The sequence below is a fragment of the Pygocentrus nattereri genome, chromosome 12 (genome assembly GCF_015220715.1).
Source record: "Pygocentrus nattereri isolate fPygNat1 chromosome 12, fPygNat1.pri, whole genome shotgun sequence".
Lineage (NCBI taxonomy): Eukaryota > Metazoa > Chordata > Actinopteri > Characiformes > Serrasalmidae > Pygocentrus > Pygocentrus nattereri.
Window position 1 is genome coordinate 19,519,550 of NC_051222.1, and position 20,644 is coordinate 19,540,193.

Consider the following 20,644-nt stretch of genomic DNA (forward strand, 5'->3'; position numbering starts at 1 on the left):
GGTGCAAGTGCCTGATGTAGACTTGTTAAGAAGCAAGTTCAAACCTTTACGTTTCTGACATGCCATGACCCAAGAAGTGCAGAGCACCCAGTGCCAAACAAGTGCCTATGAAAAAGGTTAGGAAGTCTAGTCTTCAGTTGCCCAGGCACTGAATGTGGACAATTTTATCATTGAGTCAGAGACAACACAAAGTGTTGTGTTGTGGAAAATGCATTGTGATGTACATCATGTTGAAGTCGTTTCCTCAGGTGTCGTTGGAGCCCTCTTACAGTGAGTGTGATGTACCAACATTCCTCGTCCTTCCACCCCGACTGCAGTGTGGGTGACCAGAAGCACTTGGTGAGGTCCCCTCCACTTGGGCTGGTTCCACCTCCGCCTCCTCAGGTCCCGGATCAGCACCCAATCACCCAGCTTGTGGTCGTGGAAGGGCTGGTCAGCTGCTTGAGGTAGTACTGCTTTCACCTGCTTAGACACAGACAGAAGCGTCTCATAAAGTGAGACGCAGTAGGTCGTGAGAGAGTGGTCAAGCAACTGGTTATCGAGTGGGGGTGGACCTATTCCCGTGTTGGGAGGCCTGCCAAACACTATCTCAAATGCACTTAGGCTGTTCTTGTTTGTGGTCTGGTCCTACTCTGCCAAAGGACCAGAGGAAGACATTTGACCCAATTAAGGCCTGTTTGTTGTGTCATTTTTGGAAGACCATTTTTGATGGACCCATTAGCCCTCTCTACTGCCCCGGCGCTGGCAGGGTGGTAGCTGCAATGTTTTCTCATATCTATTCCTAGACACTTGGTCAGGCTATTCAAGCCTGTGTATACAAAGGGTTTTCCATTGTCACTTGAAACATGTTGTGGCAGGCCCCACCTGGGAATTATTTCCTTGAGGAATGCTTTGGCCACTGCTTTGCCATCCTGGGTACCTGTGGGAAAAGCTTCTGAACATGCATACACAGACCAGGAGGAACCTTTTCCCTTCTGCTGGAATTAATTCAACAAAATCAATTTGCCAATGTTGAAATGGTTCCATTGCTGGGGGGTGTCCCACAGCTTGTTGTGTTAAGGGTTGTGTGTGCCTATGCGTGTTTTGTGCACATATGAGGCATGTTGAGCAAAAATTTTGGGTAAGTGTTGAGAGTCCTGGTGCATACCAGTGTTTAGCTATGGTTCCCAATATCCCCCCTTTGTTCATGTGGCTCTGCCCATGAACAATAGCAATCAACCTTCATGTATGCTTTGGGAAGGTATGGCCTATTGGTTGTTGTGTGTACCCATACATTGTTTTGTTTTGTACACCCTGATTTTGCCCACTGAGCTTTTTCAACTGGTGTGGCAGTAGCTTGAATATCTGAGAGGGTTGGTTTCTCCAGCTCGGTGGTGTACACTTGGGCGGCGGAGATCAGTGTGTTATGTGCAGTGTGTTGCGCAGGCATTGCCCTTGCTAACAGGGTCAGCAGTGGAAGTTCTCTGGACAGCAGTGCTACTGACAAGACAGAAGCATGGTAATATATGTCATGTACTAAACACACACATGAAGGAATTTAATTTTCCCTGCAGTGTGTGTGTGTGTGTTGTGCATTTTACTACTGCAATCTGTGATGGCAGCAGTAAGGCCGTTAATAACTCATTGATGAGATGATGGTGTTTTATTTTGGTTCCTGAACTTGTCAGGAGTGTAAACGTATATGCTTTCCATTCGAAAGAGAACGCAAACCAGAATCTGCTATCTGGATGTACCGGTACACTAAAGAATGCAATTGCTACGTCCACTACTGTGTAGTGGGTGTGGTCAGTGGGTATTTGGGACAAAATTGTGTGGGGGTTTGGAACCTCTGGGGCTCTAGCTTGGACTGCTGCATTTACTGCTTGCAGAACTTGAACAAACCTCCACTCCTCCTGGTCAGGTTTCTTTACTGGAAAGATTGGTGTTCTTACTGGTGAGTCTGGGCACGGAACTATTACCTCTGCCTCACGCAGGGCGTGAAATACTGGCCTAATGCTCTCAATGGCTTTTGGTTTCAAGGGGTATTGGGCTTGTCTGGGCCTATAAGCTGATTTTAGCGTGATAGACACTGGTTCACAGTCCTTTATTATTAATATGACCCACATCATATTTGCTGGAGGCCCACAGCTGAGGAGGAAGTGAAGCAAGCTCCAGTTCCTCTTCTTCCGTCAGTGTGGCTGCCTGCACCAATGGAGGTGGGCCAAGTAGCTCCACTGTCGGCTCTGCCTTCAACCTATACTGAAAAGGGCACTTCCACGTTTTAGTGGACGCGCTGTACTGTACATTGGGGCATTCTGTATCCGCCCAATCTTTGGCTCTGGCAACCTGTAAGGCCCATGGACTGACGTCTTTCCATGGGATGGTGTATCTAACTCTGGCCAGGGAAATGTGGGGGTAAAAATTTCCCACTGTGAACAAAGCATCTTGTTGTTTGGTTAACGAGGCTATGGCAGCTGCTTTTTCTACATCCCATATTAATGCTGTGGTTGACAATGGCTCAGTACCATGACTAAAAAAAGGATTGCTCATTTTCATGATCAGGCCCCTTGCTAATATGAGAAGTGCAGTGCAAATTTGTTTGTTTCCATTTCAATGGCTCAGGCACCTTTTTCTTCACTTCAGACAGGAAAAGTCTGACTGTCTCACTTTGTTCTTCTACGCAACGCCACATGTACGCATACCCCGGGGCCCCAGGTGCCACTTGCACCATAGTTGGCACGGCAAAATCTATAGCTAATCCCTCAGGAGAGTTATTCAAAGTGCACCCTAGTTTACACATTAAATCTCGCGCAAGGAGATTCACTGGACAAACTGAAGATACTAGAAAACAGTGAAACTAAACATTGGAGGGGCACAGACACCTTTTCTCTAACAACTTCTCCTCCCACCCCTATCAATGCCCGTGACTGACCCTTCTGAGTTTCACGTTGGAGGTCGGTTGTCCTAATTACGTAATAGCCTGCCCCACTATCAACCATAAACTCTAAATCTTTCCCTTCCACAATTACTGTTATTTTAGGCATTGTCAGTCCCTGGCAAAATGTCCATATTTCCTGCAGGTGTAACACCTGTTAGTCCAGTCCTCATCGCCATCCTCCTCATAGTGCTGCTGTTGTTGTTGATTTGGCTGAAAAGCTGGTCCGTTTTCCTGCGAATCCTCTTCCTCTGCTTCGCTCAAAACCTCTTCCTTGCCTGGGAGTTGAGGAGATTCTCATGGTTCTTGGCATGGTCTTCGATGACACTGAGGGGTTGTCGCGCATAGCCCACACAGTGCTGCTTGATTGCATTCGACAGTTCAGGTTTCAGCCCCAACAGGAAGCTATTGCATAGATGCGCTTCCCATGGCTGCACCTGATCAGCATGGCTTGATCCAGTGTGTCCGCCAACTTGTGCTGGATCTGGCAGGGTTGAGGCAGCCTCCAGTAGATCCTTGTCTGTCCAGTGTCGATGTACTAGCATCGCCCCTTCGGGTCCGGATACTTCCACCATTGGGAAGGTTCCAGTTGGAAATGCGCTTGGGCCTGGATCGGATCCACGTCGGGTGCGGTGCTTTGCCGGGTCCTGGCTCTGGGTGTGGGAGGATGACCCAAACGTGGTCTTCAGTTCCCTCTGAGCTTGTTGGAGCTGCTCCTCTTGGCTAGGTTCCTCCGCTGCCGCAGCTGCCTCCTCCGCTGTCTCCTCTGCTCATGGTGCTCTTCTTCGTGGTGGAGTGGCGTCGAGGTCAGGATCGGCTGTGACTGAGACACACTGAGACATAGGTTTACTTTTACCCCCCTCCCTCTCTTTCTGCCTCTGTTAGGCCTCTTCCAGCCAAAACCCTGCTGCTCTAACCATATTCTTTTTATGCTTTTTACAGTGTTTGATTACTGCCCGTGGACATCCCATGGGCGGTGATATTACTGTTTCTTAAAATTTTTAAATTTATTCAAATATTTCACACTAAACTACCATTTGCTGTTTTTTTTTTCTTTTGCTGAGGGAGAGTTCATTTGCTGGAAATCCGAAATATTTGATCCAAAGGGGAACATGCATTACACTGTCAGTACCATAATCCTGGCTCATTTGCTAAAAAGAGCTGCAGTATGGACTTTAGGGTTAAACTTTAACTCCTTAACTAATTGGGAATTAAATTAATTAAACTAAAGTAAAACAATTAAACTAACAGCTAATTGGGATCCCATTTTGTTCTCTCACTTGATTTGGCGACTCAGAGAAATTTGGCCCCAACAACCAAGTCTCACCTCCCTTTATCCCTACTTAATACTCAATCAGCACCCTGTACTATTGATATTACTTATGCACTCCTCCCCACGGTCCGGACCTATTGCTCTAAAGAGGCCTCGCTCTGACCAGGCTAGTCTTCTCTTATTGCGCCGTCGAGCGTCCTGCCCCGACTGCCACGCAATGTGTTACACCGTCATGCAACTAAACTTGTCCAGGGCGGAGTGCTTAAGGTGAGGTGGAGGGGAATAAATTAACCTACTGTTATTTTTCAAAATAACTAACCTGTCACTCACCACCAATGTTCGTTAATGAGGTTGGATTGCAGGTGGAGGGACGATCAGCCACGCTCACCCCCGCGGTATTAGCCCTTGTTCTGTGGGACTTCCTTGTCTCGGGTCCGGTCAAGCGTCCTCGGTGTGCGTTTAGCTGTCCCCCCTCCGTCGCAACTCTGAACTCATCCTGTTCGTGACGCCAGTTTGTTGTGGAAAATCGTGACAGAAAAATTCATTTGAGCCTCTGAGTCTATATCAAAGTGAGTAACAAGTTTATTAAAAAGCGAACATGACAAAAATGGATTCTCTCTCCCTTTCCCATATCTTTCCTATATCTTTCCTAGCTGTGTGTTGTGCTTCTTATACCCTTCTGTCATTCCCCTGCCCTTACGTTCCTTTCATGGCAGTAAGCATTAGTCAGCATTATTCTCAATTGTACACCATTCTCTTACATGTTTATCTTATACGACCTGTTTACAGCGAGCAGCCAAGCAAAACATCCAGATTCGACCCGTAGCCTTGTGGCTATGCGCCACTGCCTTGCTACATCTATCTTTACACTCTGCTTCTGTTCTCATAGCGAGGTCACTTCCACTTATCTCCTGAGACACAAAACAATCCCGCTACCTCTCGGCCACTGTGACATTTAGAATCATCCTTAAGCATAATAGCTCAAAAGGCATATTTCAACACTATTAAATACATTTCCACGACACGTGCCACAGAGACTAAAAAAAGCCACCACAAACTTTGCAGGAAGAAACGCCACCTCCCTTCCATCTCCCAATTCTTTATATATCAGCATGATGAACATTGTACCACAGAGCTTATTTGCCTCTGCATATGCTCACGGGATGCTACATGAGTTCAGGTAACCTTCAAAAGACTTTGCTGAAAGTGAGTTTCATTGCATCCAATGTAGGTTGCATTTTTTGTTGAACTAACAGTAATCAAAAATTGGAAAGATATAGGTTTTAAAAGCACATTATGGACTAATGATCTATACAAGTCTAAAATTCAGGTGTTCCAATCACTTTTATGGCCATAGGGGTATAAAAGCAAACACCTAGGCCTGCAGACTACAAACATTAGTGAAAGAATGGGTCGCTCTCAGGAACTCAGTGAATTCCAGCATGGTACTGTTATAGGACGCCAACTGTGCAACAAGTCCAGTCGTGAAATTTCCTCACTACTAAATATTCCACAGTCAACTGTCAGTTATATTATAACAAGGTGGAAGCATCTGGGAACAACAGCAACTCAGCCACGAAGTGGTAGACCACGTAAAATGACAGAGTGGGGTCAGCAGATGCTGAGGCACATAGTGTGCAGGGGTCGCCAACTTTCTGCAGAGGCAATCACTACAGACCTCCAAACTTCATGTGGCCTTCAGATTAGCTCAAAAACAGCGTAGAGAGCTTCATGGAATGGGTTTCCATGGCTGAGCAGCTGCAATGCAATGCAAAGTGTCCTAGAAAAATGAATGCAGCTGTCTGTAGTGATTGACTCTGCAGAAAGTTGGCGACCCATACACACTATGCGCCTCAGCATCTGCTGACCGCGCTGTCATTTTACTTGGTCTACCACGTCGTGGCTGAGTTGCTGTCGTTCCCAATCGTTTCCACTTTGTTATAATACCACTAACAGCTGACTGGGGAATATTTAGTAACGAGGAAATTTCACGACTGGACTTGTTGCCCAGGTGGTGTCCTATCATGGTACCACGCTGGAACTCACTGAGCTCCTGAGAGCGACCCATTCTTTCACTAATGTTTGTAGAAGCAGTCTGCAGGCCTAGGTGTTTGGTTTTATACACCTGTGGCCATGGAAGTGATTGGAACACCTGAATTCAACGATTTGGATGGGTGATTGAATACTTTTGGAAATATAGTGTAGGTAGTTTCTTGATCACAAAGGAAAATTTAGCATTTGCATGGATTTTTTGCCCTCTTTTAGCCCATATATGTCCAGACAAACTGGGCCCCAGTATCAGCCCATGTACAAACCCACTCAGAGTACATTCCCATCAGTTACAGGAGCTTTTAGGAACTTTGAACCCATGTTGGCATGCTGGTAGAAGAAACATTAACTGAGCCCCCCTAGTGGACAGAAGTGTACATGAAAACGTCCCACCTGCAGCCTCACCACTAAAAAAAAGGAAACAACACCAGACCATTACCCCCCACTGAGAGAAAATTCAAGCATTTTACAGAATTTCAGTTAAATTTTGATTGATGTTTAAGACCATGAAATAATTTGTGTCAAATTCAAGTACTTTTCAGTACATTCAAGGACAATGAACCCTGAGTTATTAGGGCTAAAATAGCTTTATCAGAGTGTACTTGTTATATATTGCCATAAGGGGGAATTTACTGTGAATTTTTAAATTACTGATTTATTAAACTTCATATTTAAACAGTCACTCAGAGTGGTTTAGGCCCATTTCTTCTTTTTACCCCTACCCTTTGTTTGCAGTTAGTGGTTGAAATCTTGCCCTGCGAAATGGGTCAAACCCTCGAATAAAAAAAACATCCATTTGGAGGGCCATTTAGCCCTAACATTCGCCCTACCACTCTATCTCAACAAAAATTGGGACACCCTAACTCTAGATGTGAACGCGCAAAACAGAGGGCTAAGGGCCAAGTGGTAGGAGCAAGGGGAGAAATGGGATTGCGCCTTAATGTGAAGCTTGTGTTTTTAGAGAGACATACAGTAAGAATTGCTCACAGCAGTGGTGGCAGGAACCAGACACCTCCCTTTAAACTCTAAATGTTTACAAATGTTTTGCTTGATGCCCGAGATGTTGAAGACTTTGTTCTATACCTATATTTGTTCTATATCTATAGAGCTCAAAAGGTTTATATAGGTTCTTTAAAGAATCTAGTTTTTTGTCATAGGGAAGAACCATTTTAATGTATACAGAGCCATTTATGAACTCAAATGGCTCACTGAGTGTTCTTGAATGGAGAAATAACTTGCTTTTACTAAAGAACACTGAGAGACTCATTTTTAAGGGTGGAGTTTTGAGATGGTTTTGCCCTAAAAGAGTGGAAGACACATGTAGGTTCACTATTGTCTTTGGACACCCAATTAAATTGCTGCACTGTTGAGATCAGAACCCCTGGTTCCTATCACCACCAGTGTAAAGAAATCTGACTCTATAGGTTTCTCTCTGTTTACATACCAACCACTGAATTAAGCAGGTGGAATTCCCTTTAAAGAAAAATTACCCAAAGTAAGAGAACAGGTTCACTGTTTGTATACCAGAGGGGTGGACTTGAGTCAGACTCCAATCACAAATATAATGACTTCAGGCTCAAATAATGAGATAAATGAGTGGAGAAATAACAGATGCATATGCAAATAATGTGGTTCAGTAGCTCCTGCCATCCATTCCTCAATAACGAATCCTCTTTCAAAGTGTCTTTTTTTTCCAGTTTGCCTTCCTCATCCAAAATTGAGGTCAGCTAGGCCTGCTTTTATACGTGGCACAGAGCATGGTAGGATGTTAACTGCTTGATTGTATCATGCACTAAACCTGTCTGGAAACATCTGCACTTATATTGGTTCTCCACTCATATTAAAGTGTTTCTTTTCATTGTCTCACTGACTTTTGGTTTCGTACATAGTGTTTTGTCACACAGCAGGTCAAAAATGAATGTGATAGGAAAAAAACAATCAGAATTGACCAAAGACTGAAAAAATCAGTGAGTGCAAGATTCAAGTCAAATCTCTCATTCTGGACACCTTCAGTTTATGAAACTGTATCTGCAGAGTGAACAGCTGCTTTGTTAGTGACTCAGCAGCTGGTCAGACAGTTTGTGCTGAATGGGGTGGGGGGTGGGGGGTGGTGAGGGGTGGTCTTATCTACAATATTTCAGCTGTCAATGAGGCTGACCTAGCTACCCAGCAGCAGGGTTACCACTCACTGTGGAAATAACCTGACAAGTGACCTAAACACACAAGACATATACAAAGAAAAAACAATTTCTCTATTTATTATGCACATTTCCCTTTTTACAAAAATGACTGATCCGAAATGCCCTAAAGACATTGCTCTCAGGGTGAGTGGGCCCCTAACCTGAAGGCTAAGCGTATGAGCACCTCAAAGGGAGAACAGGGGGAGGTTTATTCATGTATTAAATTACAGAAACAGGCACAACTTCCTGCTCCTGTCAGTTCTCAAAGACTAATTTAAAGATACATTTAAAGATATACAGTTGTATCCAAAGGTTTGGGCTCCGCTGGTCAAATTAATCTGTTGATTTTTTAAGTGAAAATAACACATCAGAGAACCATCCATCCATTTTCTAAGCCGCTTCTCCGTCAGGGTTGCAGGGGGTGCTGGAGCCTATCCCAGCAGTCTTCGGGCGCAAGGCAGGATACACCCTGGACAGGTCGCCAGTCCATCACAGGGCAGACAGACAGACACAGACAGTCACTCACACCCAGGGCAATTTAGCATGTCCAATTGGCCTGACTGCATGGCTTTGGACTGTGGGAGGAACCTGGAGAACCCGGAGGAAACCCACGCAGACACAGAGAGAACATGCAAACTCCACACAGAGAGGACCCCGGTCACCCGGCAGGGGAATCAAACCCAGGCCCTCCTTGCTGTGAGGCGACAGCGCTACCCACCACGCCACGCCACCGTGCCGCCCCACATCAGAGAACACGGTTATATTTATCATTATTCTATAGGCCTGTCTGACATTAAATCTTAGCTGACAATGAAATGCTATATAAATAATTGCAATTAACAATTGTCTTTTTTATTCTTTATACTTGTTCGCTACTCCAGTAAAAGCCTAAAAAGGCCTAATTGGCTGATTAGCCATTTCATTTTATGAAGCCTATTAGCTCCCAACATTTCAAACTCAAATAAACAGACATTACGCACTGCTGTCTTCTACATGTGTTATAGCACCAAATCAGAAGTTAGAACTTTTGTTGTTTTTGTGAGACCCATTAGCTGATGCAGTATGTTTTCTTTTATTCAAATGTATTTGCCACAATGAAACGGATGAAGACACACCCAATTCACATTCTGTTTGTTGTGGCATAAACATATTGTGTAAGCTGACAACTATGGAAGCTTTTAGTAATTACAATCAGCTCAAATAATTACGCTCAGGCAATTATGATATAACTGTGAAGGCCTGTCACTGCAGTCATTTCACCCCCACATCAGCCTATTTGCAGAACATATTTCAGGGTTTTTAGATGTTATTATTATTATAGTTCATTTATTATTTATAAATTATATTTAGAAACTAAGACTCTTTCATATTGTATTGTTTCATTTTAGCCCCAAATAAGTTTTGTAAGTTTTTTATTGTTGTTGCATTAATGTTTGGGCTTTTCAGGATCATGTGTATCATTTAGAAAAAGGTATTTGTTGCTCTATTCATTTGTAATCTTAGTAATCATGGATGGGCCAGAAGGAGGAGGAGCTCTGTTTTGGTGCTATGTGTTGCTTTAAGACACATTCATAGTAGTTTGCAGTGTTTTTCAGTTATCCTTCACTAGATGGCAGTACATACCCAAAGAAACCTCCAGGTACCATCAGGCCAAACACACTTAACATCACTGAGTAGTCTCTTCTTATTACAGTCATTATAACCTGTCAGTTGTGGTTCTTTTTAACGTGTTAACTATAGGCTCACACTCCTTTGTGGTTTGATGTGTACTATAATAATCCTTAACTTTTCCTGGCTGCAATCAAACCAGTCCGGTTATTATTAGGTCAAAGATGATCAACATGACTTACAACAGTCCTTCATATTGTAACTGTTTGGTGTTATTCATGTTTGGAGCGAACACAAATTATATTATGTTGATGATACTGCCGTTCTTTTTTTTCTTGTTATTTTGGATCAGGGGTGCCAAATCCTGGTCTGGAAGATCTGCAAACCCTGAAGAGTTCAGATCCAACACACCTGGCTGTAATATTCAGATGCCCCTGAAGTCATTAACTGTATCAGATGTATTAGATTAGGACTGGGACTAAACTCTGCATGGTAGTAGATCACCAGGGCCAGGATTGGACACTACTGTTTTAGACCTACTTGGCACACATGATACTTTGAGGAGGACACAGGACTGCACTGTTTATTTGAAAAGCATTCTATACGAGTATAGTTTGTAGTTTATAATATATATCAATGTGGATTTATGGAAAAACTGACTTTCAACACATTTACAATGTACTTCATGACATTCAGTAGTGAAATATATAAAAAAACAACAGTAACCGTTTCAATCTTACAGAGACCTAAATGTCAAAAGTAACTCTTATTCTGTCGTTATAGTCTGAGGCAAATATAGAAACGAATTATTTAATTACCTTAGAGTTTGACTGTTTTAAAGGGAAATTTCTCAAAGTTTCTGTTTAATTCATTAAGATGTAAACAAAGTAATTCAGGGTGGTTTGATGTGAAATACTCCGTTCTAGTGAAACTTACAGAGCCAGAAATGTTCACAGTGGTGGTTATAAGAACCAGAGGGTCTGATGTCTACAGTACAGCAATTTAATTCACTTTCCAAGGAGACCAGCGAACCTACGCATATTTTCTAGGTTTTTATATGCAATGAAGATGGTAGTAAAACAGTGCCAGTTCATTTTCTTTGAATGCTCTTTTGCCTGATAACGCAATGAATGCTTTTAAAAAAAAGTACATTTTAGGGCAAAAACTATTGCAAAACTCCACCCTCAAAAATGATTCTTTAAGTGTTCTTTAGTAAAAGCATTGGTTATATAAACAATCGTGAACACTCAACGAGCCATTTGAATGCATAAAAGCTCCCTCACGATGAATGATTATGAATATGCTGCCTGATGCCTCAGACATTGGTTTATGGTAGTTTTCAGATAAAGTTTTGGCCTAAAATGTATTTTAAAATCCATTCATGGCGGAGAGGTGCATGCAGGGTACTAAAAGGAACCCCCCCCCCCCCCCCCCCCAAAAAAAAAAAAAAAAAAAAAAATATATATATATATATATATATATATATATATATATATATATATATATATATATATATATATATATTTTTTTTTTTTTTTTTTTTTTTTTTTTTTTTTTTTTTCCAATTATCAATAGTACATATAAAAACTCAGAACACGTATTTAGGTAGGTTTACTGGTTGTTTAAATAAAACGGCTCAAGCTATGTCGTAGGACTTGCGACCCCAGGTACTTATCACCACCACTGTAAACAAATCCAAGTATGAAAGTTTCCCTGCAATGCACGATTTCTCATCAAATGGCTCTGAGTGACTCTGCACACAAACGACTGACTTATGGGTACATTTTTAAAATTCGGTGGTATTCCCCTTTAAATGGGAACAGTGTCTTCACACCTGTGCTGAGCGGGATTAAACAGTGAATATGTAATGTAACGTAGTGGTTGAGTTTACTGTAGTACACTAACTTAACTCTACACTACAGCGCCAGTTTGAACTCGAAAGCGAACACGGAGAAGGAGGCGCACCCCTCTCCCCTTCCCCGTCGTCTCTCATCTATCAAGTGAGCCACGCCTCATGTTGGCTTCTCTCACTCAGGCCGGCCATATTGACGGTTTCAGTCTGCTCTCTGCTCTCCTCGCGGTGGATCTGTACAAGCAGAGCGCTGCTCCTCCTCCACTCCTCTCCGTTAGAAAGAAGAGGCAGAGCGGGCCAACGGCAACGCACGGCCGCGGCTAAACAAACAACGCGCTTTGGAGGTCTTTTGTGCCCCGTGTCTATGTGTGTGCCTCGACCTCGAAGGGTTTCTGGGGTCTGATATTGGTTTTAGAAGACGTAGTCCTTCTCCAAGGTGAGTTTTTTCGTTGGCTGCATCACGGCTTCTTAGTCGAATTTTCCGTTCCACCTTAAACGGTGCACCAGTTAACGTTACTGCAGCGCCGTTTAAGGTGGAACAGAAAATTCAAACTTCAGTATTGAGCCCGCATCGTTTTCTAACCGCTAATTTACAGGTCGTTAAGGTCTTTTAACCCTCCCGCGAGTTACTTACCCCGCGGAGTTTGAGAATGAGGACATTTAAGCAGGCTTTTCGCCGCGTTTCTGCTCCAAGTCTAGCTTGGCTAACAGATTAAAGCGGCGCTCAGCGGCTGAGAGTTTGTAACGTTATTAGCTTAACCGTCGTACCATGTCCCGTATGAACTTGTGGAGCGGCGGAGGGGAGAGTAACGGTAGCCTTTCAATGCGTTTCCAACATCAAGACACGCAGACTCAAACTTAAAGCCGCGAGTGCTTATAAATGAAGTTTTGGCGGTGTTTTCCATGTGACAGAGCGACTGCTGTCACAACTTTCTTCATCATCCATGTTGATGACTGACTGACTGACTGACTGACTGACTGTAAGGCTAGACACGCTAACTTGGCTAAAATAGCTGTGTGGATTAGAGGCTGGCTAATGTAGCCTAGCGCCGCTGAAGAGTTAGCGTTAATACGCTGACAGGTTTTCCCTTTTTTATCATTTTATTCCTCTGCTGTGCTCGTTATGGGCCCTAGGATCCGGTCAGCAAGGCAAATTCAACAGCGTGGCCTAGTTTCTGGGGGTAGTACATGTGGTGTCAGCTAATTCACACGCTGTTCTGTGAGACTTTCAGCCTTTACGTGGAAACTTCGCTTAGGTAAATAAAGGCCAACTGAGCTGTTTTCTAGAAGCGTCGCCTTGTTTCGGGCTGAGGTGAATTGTTTTGGTATGAAGGGCAGTCTGGATGGAGCCGGTAGTCTACAATACACCAAAACATAGCCTCGAAATGGGTTTGCTGGCTGACTGTCTGTTGAGATTTCACACGTTTTAGGCTCCGAAACTCGACATGATCCTGACCTGTGATTAATTGGAGCGCTTGGCCAGAGGAGCCGTCCATGTAACGTGCTTTACCTCAGGCAAATCCCCGAGCAGGGGATTGGTGTTGAGCGAATGAGCGGGCCGGTTTTAGTGCGTATGGCATTACATGCTTGGATGGAGTCCAACATGCATTCTTCTGCCACATTTCTGAGATCCCGTTTGCTCCACTGAACGCAGTTGGTCGTGACCGTTGTAAGGGTTACTGGTTAATTTAAAATCTGTTATCTTCCAACCTGCAGACTCACTGGTTCCCCCCCAGGAATGGAAAAGCCTGTATAGCTAACCAATTTATAAAATTTTCTCCTCAACCCAGATAAGCTTATCAGCCATGGCATGTTTGGGGTCCAAAGTTTGCTTATTTCGTAAAAGCGTAGTACCAAAAATTTGGGTGACTGATGCTTTCGAATGGTTCTTCAAGGGTTCTTTAGCAAAAGCAGTAGTTATGCTTAGAGCCATGTGTTCTGTATGAAACTATTTGGATGATTAAATGGTTCTTTGCATGGTAAAATAGTTCTTCAGATTGGTGATGTGTGTGTATAGATATGTATATGGCACTAAGAAAGGTTCTGTTATTGTTCAATGTCAAGTTTGTAGCAGTAGGAGAACCCTTTTTGGTGCTATATAGGACCGTTTTCAAAAAAGGGTATATAGAATCATGCATAACGTTCTCTGTTATTGTGACGAACTGCCTCACCAGGCAAAGAACCATTTAAGCCTGCAAAAGTTCTATGAATAGAACCATTGCCTTTACTAAAGAACCCTTGAAGAGTTATGTTTTTTCAGTGTAAACATCGGCCTTGTAGCTCCAGTGCAAAGCTAAAGAAGCAACTGTTGGACAGCAAACCTGCCTCTGCTGATTTACGCATTTTCCCCTTATAGTAGTCAATTAGAGTTTCCACCAAATCGTTTCTCTAGTTTATTACTTTAGTGTTTACACGAATGACTGCATGGATCTGTTCAGTGTGTGTGTGAACTGGCATCAAATTAAGTGATTTTGTAAACTATTGTATAGAATATTCTCTATGTTGAAATCTTTAGGCCTTAGAGCTGTTCTGCTGCAAGGAGGCCTTTCACGATCATGAAGTTTTAGCTGTCAGTTAATGGCCAAAGAAGTAATTGCAATAAACGGTTGGTCTTTTTTGTTAATTGTATTGAGCTATTAAAGTTTGAGTCTTACATGGCCAAGTTGGCTAGTTAGGTGTCTTGTGTCCTAGCTGTTGATGTGTAACTCCCAACTTACAATAGAAACAGTACTCACTGCTGCCTCAACCCAGAGGATGAAATGCTCTCACTTCACGTTGTATGTTGTGATGTAAACAAATAACTGTAATAAGCTCAAGTAATTGTGATCAAGTGATGATATATTAGTTCTAACAGGCCCAGCTACAAGATGGTTGCTCTTGACATTAGGTTGTTCTTACCAACATGACAAATACTGAGACTTGTCCTTCTTTATATGAACAGTGATGCCTCCTTGAATAATTAAAATCAGTCTAAATCCATCCATCCATCCATTTTCTAAGCCGCTTCTCCATCAGGGTTGCAGGGGGGGGTTTGGGGGGGGGGTGCTGGAGCTTATCAGTCTAAATGATTTAATTAAATATTACACAGTAAGATTTGAAGAGATTTTGTAAATAGTGTTTTTTTTTTCTCTCTGTAACTTTTCACAATTTGTGCTGTTGTTGGACTAAGTATTTTATAGTTAAATAAATTATGTTTTGCAAAATGTAGTGTATTTATCTCAGTTCTGCTGCACATTAACAGCCATTGAGGTTTTTCTTTTTACTTGTGCCACAAATATTTAGTTGTTTTCTTTCACATCCTTAAAGTTTTGGAGGAAAACATTGAAGTAGGGAAATTCAATACTTGCAAATAATACACCCACATTTTATTATAATAAATAAGTCAGTAGATATATAAAAATATGGGTAATGACAAAGAGATACATGGACATATTACTGTAATTAGGATTAGGGTAAAAATTGCCTAAAAACTTTAAAATAAAAATGAAACCCCACAAACATTTTACTGCATCCTTTAGCGTTTCAGTTGATCCACTCATTTATAATTTATAGTATTTTTGGTTGTGTGATGCTCATGATTCCAGTGTTTATGGACAGGTTTTTGAGACTGGTTTCTGAGTATGACCCTCTTAGACAGGAATAAATGGCACACATTTGGGTGTGTATGTGGTGAAATATTCTAATGATTCTTACTAGAACATCCTAACGGTGTTGAGAAATAATAGCAGGTTCTTTGTGTTCCTTATTAAAATTTCTTCAGGTCTGGATATTCGTGTACTGAATGACATTCATGAATATTCATGTTGTCCTTTGTGTCTCTTCATATGGTTTTGAAATGTGTATTTACAAGTGGAACACACACATTTGACATATTTAAATGAGTAACTTTAACGTGTGTAATCCTAGAGACCTGTTTGGGGAAACTGGGAAACAGATGTAAGCTCCGAATATGAGCTGGTTGTTTTACAGTCTAGACTTGTAGCTAATATTTATCTAAACAATATATGAGCATGTGAATGTTTATGAAGCATTAGATCTGAGTGTTAATGAATAGCGGGATGCCTCCACCATCTACTCCACATCTACACTCTGACTGTATTTGCTCTAATATAAGTAGAAACAGTTGAAAGCAGCAAGGACCTGCACTCTGATGGTGAATCTGATGTAGTTGCAGTGCTATAGCTGATGGTAATGTTTTGGTGTCAGGTGACATCTGAAGAACCGTGTGCTAATGAGGTGTAATTAAGAACCCAAGTTCAGCACTACTATTGTTCTTGTACTGCCTAATTTCGTTGCAGTGCTACATGACACAGGTGTCAGAGGGAACTGTACCATATTAAACTTGAGAGAAGTTATGCACCAGTAGTTCCCAGTAATAGTCCTGGGACAATGCTCTGTACATTTTTGTGATTGCTCTCATATAACACCCCTGACTCAGCTCATTAAGAGCTTGATAATTAGCCTATGAGTTTAATGTTGGATGATTGATTGGGTAGAAATATGCAGAGCATGCTGTCTGCAGCACTAATTCTATACCTCACTTTATCTGCAGTGAAATTAGGTAGATCATAACGGTGCTGGATTAGTGTGGTGCTGAGCCCTATGTTGTCTGTACTGCTTTCCAGCATTAGCCTTTTTAACTCCGTGGAACCACTGGTGGTTTCAAAACACACTTCGTCACATTCTTTACTTCATAACTTTCTTATTTTGTAGGCTTCATTCAAAAGGTGGGTGTCGTCTTCTTTCCTCTCGGTCATGCTTTTAAAACTTCGTTATAAAAGAAGCTGAACTCTCAATTCTTTTTTTTTTTACTAAAAAATTGAAAGTTTTTACTGAAAGTTTACCCATTTTTCCACAAATGTGTGCTATGAACTGGAGCTCAGATGGTGTCTCTATAGTGATATGCAAGGTAAAAAAATATTGTTTTTATTAGAAAATACATCTAAGATTTTTGGCTTTCAGCAGTAAATTGTAAACCTATGGCATTGTGTTTGTGATCATAAAACACATTTTCTGTTAATTTGAGGGGAGCTTTTACAAAAAAAAAGAAACAAAATATTACATTTATTTCATGCAGTTACTTGAATAATTTGCCTTACGATTTGGGCGTGTAAATTCAGATGGACAAATGAAATATCCCCACAAACATAAGAGGTTAGCAAATTATTAGGAACTTTTTGCGCATTGTATCCATGATATATAAAGCTTTAAAAACAGGTGTTAATTAGCGATGGAAGGATTGAGCAACTGGGTATCAGTATCTGCTGATTTTAAGCCCAAATATGTGATCCGCTGATATTTCTCTAACTTGGCTGATCCTAAGAGCTGATCAGTGGTGTAAAGAATATGAGCCATATTTCGCCTGAGGTGCCAGAATGTAACTGCTGCCCCATTTAAGGTGGAACAGAAAAATTCGAGCAACAGACGAATAGGAAGCCAACATCAGCCTTGTCATATCTACTTCATTAATGAAAAACATTTTTCCTGAGGTGTGTTGTGTATTTGGGTCCTATTTCGCTGTAAACTCACGGTGTGAACGTGCAGAGCTGAAAGTAACGTGGTTTGTCCTCTCCAAGTTTTAAGGATTTGATTCTGTTACCATGTTAGAATCCGAGCGCTAATCTTAGCTTAGCTTCCACTGCACTGCCTTCATGACCTACGGCTCTGGCAGAGACTAATAATAAGAATAAATCGCAGAACTACAAAGGCAGTCGTATGTCAGCTCGTTCAGCCTTTGTAGTGCATTCAGAAACCCATTCGTGAAGGAGGAGGACTGTTGTGTCCTGTTCGCTCTGCCGGTTGCAGTTGGTTACGTTAGCGTGAGGCACCAGAATGTTACTGCTGCACCATTTAAGGTGGAAGAGGAAAATTGGAGTAAAAACCTGGTGAAAAAGTACTTGACTTTAGCTGTTAAAGAGTTGAAACATGAAAAGACATTAAAACGGACCAGTTGCTCTGTTTTTACTTGACAGGTGGCTAACGTTCACTTGTTTTTGCTGTTTCAGTTTCTGTGAGCGGGTATAGCGTTTTATCATTTGCTGAAGTTTGTGGTTAACTTTGCAGTAGTTTGAGACGGCAGCGGTGAAAGTTGCTTACTAATGACAGTGAAAACTTACTTCATATTGTCTTCATTTGCTTTCATATTCAAACATCGGTATGTCGTGGAAGAAATGGTCTTAATGGAGTTAAATCAGAATATTTATTGAAGAAGAAAGAATTGATGGCTGTAAAAAGATTTGTGTGTGTGATTATTTATATTTGAAAGCAAAAGTTTGCATAAACTGCAGTCTGTGATGTCGGGTTTGTACCTACGACCTGTGACCATCAGTGGTAGGGAAGTGGACAGTGTTGCCTCCTTTAGGTCCCTGGGGACAACCATCAGCTCTTCCCCAACAACCATCATCAGATCTCTTAAGTGGGAGAGCGGCACTGCTATGTTGTTGAGGAAAGCTGATCAAAGGCTTTTCTTTATAAGACGGCCTAAGAAATTTGGTGTGACTGGAGACTGTATGTTAGACTTTTAAAGAGCTGTTGTGCAAGGCGTGTTGACCTCCATGTGTGTCTGGTATGGTAGTATGGTGATGAGAGAAAGTGGTGCTGACTCCCTCTAAAATCATTGGTTGTGAGCTGTTGCTTCTTTTTACCCCATAAGGATAGAAAAGAAAGCATTAAAAATCAATATCTCACACCCAGCACAGCATCTTTTTAAAAAGCTCCCTTCTGGCAAAAGGCGTTTGAAGCATTTTATGTAGAAAATGTTGGTGTAGTAATAGTACCTACCAATCCGTTATCAGACTTTTGAACTCCACAGTATTAGCCTTGTTTAATTTATGCAGTGTTAATTAATTGAGATTGTGGATGTTTTTGTGTATGAGTGTATGTTGTTTGTGTGTTTGAGCAGCATCGAAAGAAATTCCTCTAAGTCAAATATTGACTGATACAGCAATAAAGAATTGAAACTTGAGAGTATCAGTACTTAAGAAATATGAGTTTGTTACCTTTTATCTTTTTTCCCTTCACAATTTAAGATAAACAGTCATTCTGAGTGGTTTGGTATGAAATGCTCTGTTCTAGAGAAATGTGTGAGTCAGAATTGTTTGCAGTGGTGATAAGAACTAGATGTTCACATTTAACGCCTCTAAAATCTACCCCACAAAGCTTTTACATAACAAGTTTATCTAACAAGTGGCTACGAGTTTGCTGCCTGATGCTGCATAAATTGTTATACAGTAGTTTTGAGAAAGTTTTGGCCTAAATAGTCCTTCTTATTTTTTTTTCCACAAAAAAATCTGTTTATTGCAGAGGCATATATTATTTATGCAGGGCATAAATTGTAAGATGTAGTAATCCCTAACGAAAACTTATTTTCGGCAGTTTGTTTCTTTTTTTTAACATTATCAACATAACATATAACTAGATAATAGTAATTAGTATTTAGTAATAGTAATTAGTAAATAGTAATTAGTAATTAGTTTAATAATTGTGTGTTTAAAAACTACTTTTGTCTGTGATGTGTATATGGCTCTTAATGTTGCACTGACTTTTCCATCAGTTTTACCAATTACACACAAATTGCAATACCTCTTATCTTTATTGCCTCTAGGCCTACTTACGAATGTTTTAATATGATAAAAGTATACTGTCTGTGTGCGAATTGTCTGTGTTTCTGTGTGACTAAGCTGATTTTAAACATGCTCTTTGTAAGTATAATTTTTTTTTGCATTGAAAAGAACTTGGAAGCTGCCTTTATCTTGAAGAATATGCATTTGTCCACTGACCGTGGTGTTGTATCATTTTCATTCAGCTCGTCATGTGAAGTAGCATTGATGACTTGCTGAACACAAGTGTGCAAGTGTTGCGGTTTGATAAGTGCAGTAACTCAATTAAGCATTGTTTTCTGCACCTCATGGAAATGCACGGAAGGGTGTTTGCTGAAATGTGATCTACTCTGTGTGTGCACGACAGAGAAATCTGAGTTTTCTGTTCTGTCAATTTCCTGAAATATCAGAAACGCTACTTGGTGCTAAACCAGTTCTACATGTCCTGCATTGTCAGTAATAATGTGGGAACTACGGCCCAACTACAGATAACCGATAACATTAGTCCATAAAATTTAAACAAAACAAAATAGTACTTTTAGTCAGATAGTGCTACTGACTGGTGTTTGGCATTTATTCGGTTAACGGTCAACTTTGTCAAAATTTCTGCGTAATTCTAGGATTCAGAGTGGTTTAATGTGGAATTGTTTCGTGTAGAAAAACATACTGCCTTGAATTCCTTTACAGTGGTGGTGATGGGAGGACAATTTTTTTATATGACCACCATTTTATATGATCACTACGATCAGTGAACACGTCTTCTGAGTTTTTATGTGTGAAGTTTACGTAGTAGGGGTCAACCATAGAAGTTCTTTTGGTACCATTTTTTCCTTAAGACGCCCCGCATGTGCCTCTGTGCCTTTTAATAAAATATGTTTTAAGCCAAAACTTTCTCAAAACTATTGTAAAGCTGTGTGTAGGGCTGGACGATATGACAAAAATTTATATCACGATATATTTCTTAATTTTGGTCGATACGATATAATTCCGATATCGATATGAACTACATAAAACCACAGAAAACTGCCAAGAACATCCACAACGAATGTCAGTACCTACAAACTTCTGAAAAATAAATTTGCCAAGTCTATGAACCCTCCTCCCATGTAAGCTTTTAGAAATACAAATGGTACAAATGAAACAGTGTTCACCTTTTATTTGTATTCAGCC

The 20,644-nt window shown here is 41.2% G+C and overlaps 1 protein-coding gene across 1 annotated transcript in view; it reads left to right on the top strand.

Moving 5' to 3' along the window:
- The first annotated feature begins 12,043 nt into the window (after nt 1-12,043).
- Nucleotides 12,044-20,644, top strand: part of LOC108434698 (radixin) — a 69,178-nt gene continuing 60,577 nt past the window's right edge. Inside the window, exon 1 of the mRNA XM_017710028.2 lies at nt 12,044-12,312. The gene's annotated coding sequence lies outside the window, so the exon portion shown is untranslated. The remainder of the gene's footprint in view (nt 12,313-20,644) is intronic.